General features: G+C 31.7%; 1 protein-coding gene across 1 annotated transcript in view; it reads right to left on the bottom strand.

Annotated features, from left to right (window-relative positions):
• Positions 1–3,344, bottom strand: part of LOC117173573 — a 207,206-nt gene that overhangs the window by 203,229 nt on the left and 633 nt on the right. The window lies entirely within an intron of this gene.

The following is a 3,344-nucleotide window of genomic DNA, read 5'->3' as shown; positions in this document are numbered from 1 at the left end:
ATGGACCTGAAAAACTAAACCTTAAAATCGACTCATGCATGCAATCAAGAATCATGCGAAACAAGAAAATCGCCAATTTCTTTAATTTCTTTCAAATGGGGATCGGGATATTAATAGAAGACCACCGAAGGTTTCCGAGGCTTTCAGATCGGCAATCATCGTGCAGCAGAAAACCTGAGAAAACCGAAGTTCGAATCGTGCATTTTCGGCTTACACACGAACATACAGTGGTAATCATGCACAAAATTTGCAATTTAAAATTTTGAAAATTTTGAAGATGTTGAATTTTAATATTTATAGTTTAAAGTTGTCCAAATTTTCCGCGTCCAGGCAAAAAAATCATTAATGAAATAAATAACAAAAAAAATAGTTATTTATAAATTAGCGAACAAAAGTAAGATCTACTTTATTTGCATGGGTGTGTGTGGGTATAAGGAATTAAACAGGAGTTGCTACGAAATAAGACAATAGTAGTAACTGTTATTTTCAACCCCCTGAAACCCCCCTTACCCGCCTCCCCCTTCATCGTCCTAAACATGACCCAATAATAAAATATAAACATTTTTACGTATTACTGTTAATTGTTAGCAAATTTTGTCGTTATTTTCATACAAATAATGATCTCTGTACAATTTTAACATTTTCCATTACTTTTTAACAATGTTAAAAAATTATATAATTATTTAAACAATTACTTATTATCTATTTACAAAATTTCTAAAAATTGAGTCAGAAATGTTCAATTTTTCTCAAATTTGTATCCTGAACTACTTTTTCTTGAATAATTACATAATTTTGTTACATTTCTTCTAATTTTTAACATATCTCTATTTCTGTAAACTATTTTTATTTGCTCTAGTAGTTTGTTTCGATAACTTAAAGAAAAAGGAAATAAAATAGAACACATGTCATTATTTTTCTGACTGTACAGTTTATACAAAAATGTATTACCAATTTGTTAATTGTTTAAAAAAATATAAGTTGTTTAAAAAAATTATTTTTCCAAAGCATATTTTTCGAATCGTATCAAGCATTTCAAGTCCGATATTATTATAATATACCTAATGGGCACAAATTTTGGCGATGTCTTTACGACATCTTTACGACATCTTTACGACAACTTTACGAAATCTTATGTCCATGTCGTTAAGGTGTCTTTACGATGTCATAAATAAGTCGTATGATCTGACGATGTCTTTACGATGTCGCAAAGACACCGAGACGACATGGACATAGGATGTCGTAAGGTTGTCGTAAAGATGTCGTAAAGATGTCGTAAAGATGTCGTAAAGACGTCGCCAAATTTTGTGCCCATTGGGTATCTTTTAGCAGTATGAATTACTAATGTTAAATATTTAACTATTGTTAATTTTCGCAGGTAATGTTGGTTCTTTATCCATTCTGATGCGTTTTCTGGAAGGAGAGATGTCGACATTCTGAATCACGAAAAAATGTGAATTCGCCGTGATGAAGTCCTGAATTTCTTTGTCCTATAATTGTTTCGTGCTCTTTGGTTTCACACGTTTGATATTTTCGTAACTTTCAATTTTTTCGCTAAATTCAAAATTGGTTTGTCTTATGTGTTTTATTATTCAAATGATTTTAGATAATTTGTACTTATTGTGCAATGTTAACTAAAGTAATGTTTTTATGATTTTAATTATTATAAATTACCTAAAATACAGCACTTCGTCCTGATAAATCTTGTTCACGGACATTGATAAAACTTGAACCATTATTTGCATTCTTGAATGAACTTTTTTATAATATAATCATAGGAAAGATGGTAGCACTATAAAGAATGCAATAATAAATTCACTTTTATAATTTAAATTTTATTATGACCTTTATGATTTATTTAATAGTGTGCCAAAAAAGATTTAAACCATCCATACTCAATTTGAAGAACATTAAGAAAAAATATATTATATTATGCTTAATTCAGGAAATACTATTTGAAAAGTATGTTTGGAAAAATAACTGTTTGAAAAATATTATATTTGTTTAAACAAACAACAAATTGTTAATACATTTTTGTATGAACTGTATAGTCAGAAAGATGATTGTATCTGTTCAATTTAATTTTCTTTTTCTTTAAGTCATCGAAAAAAACTACTAGAGAAAATAAAAATAGTTTACAGAAATAGGGATATGTTAAAAATGAGAAGAGATGTATAAAAATTACACAGGGCCACAAGATGAAATTGAGGTGGAGCATCTTTCAGCCTAGTTGAACTTTATGTTTTTGGGGTCGCTGATCACGATCCCGGTGTCCATATGACCCCATCACTTCTAGATCAAGGTCAGATGAAGGTCAAACTCCTTTATTCGGACGATATACTTTTTATGACACCCCTGATTCTATTTGTGTGTGTCTATTCGTGTATGTGGGTACTGTGTATAGACTCGTGTACATCTGGGCGTTTATTAAGGTGCTGTGTGTCTGTGTGTGCCTATCTATACCTATGTGTATATGTATGTGCTGTATGTGTCTGCAAGTAGATCTGTGTGAACTTACGGGGGCCCGTTTGTATGTATGTGTGTGTGTGTGTTTATTTGCGTATGCGGGTACAATCTGAGGCTTTGTATGGATCCGTGTATCTCTATGTTTGCCTTTTTTGTGTGAATCTGTGCTGATTCTGCTAATTTCTCAAGGGTTTTTGGTGCTATGGAAAAAATTGCGGGTATTGAAGCAATTCTAATTTAAAATTTGATTTCAGATGTTATATAACGATATTATTCAGGTTGGAAGAATGGATTCTTTTAATGGAATTTCATAGTAGATTTGTACACACAATGCAAATTGAAAATTTCTGTACGACATGTTCTTTTGCTCGAGAAAGATCTACGAATGGATTTTCTTTTTTGTACATTTGATGTGTCTTTTTTCAAAGACCAACAGTAGTCTGACATCATGTTCACATCCCAAACATCTTGATATCTTCTCTCAAAGTCTTTCAAGGCTTGGTGAAATCTCTCACCCTGCTCCTCACTGAAGTTCCCCAGATTTTCATGGAAGTAATCAATGTGGGAATGGAGGAAATGGATCTTTTAATTAATCCAAGTTGCTCTCTTATTAGTTGTTCTCAGGCACAACTGTCCTTCTCACAAATAAAACCTGGATACTTTGTGTTTCCGCTTGGTTGACCTAATAAAATACTGGTTATTTTCAAACCTCCAACTAATTGCCACTTGTGACTATCATACTTCAATTTTTTGAGTAGAAAATGGAGATTAGTGTATTGCTCTTTCAAGATCACTGAATGTCCAACCGGTATAGGGGCATATATTTTTCTATTGTGAAGTAAGACAGTTTTCAAACTCCTTACTGATGAATCAATAAA

The sequence above is a fragment of the Belonocnema kinseyi genome, chromosome 5 (assembly GCF_010883055.1).
Source record: "Belonocnema kinseyi isolate 2016_QV_RU_SX_M_011 chromosome 5, B_treatae_v1, whole genome shotgun sequence".
NCBI lineage: Eukaryota > Metazoa > Arthropoda > Insecta > Hymenoptera > Cynipidae > Belonocnema > Belonocnema kinseyi.
Note: the sequence above shows the minus strand (reverse complement) of the source record. Positions and strands in the feature narration are given on the sequence as shown.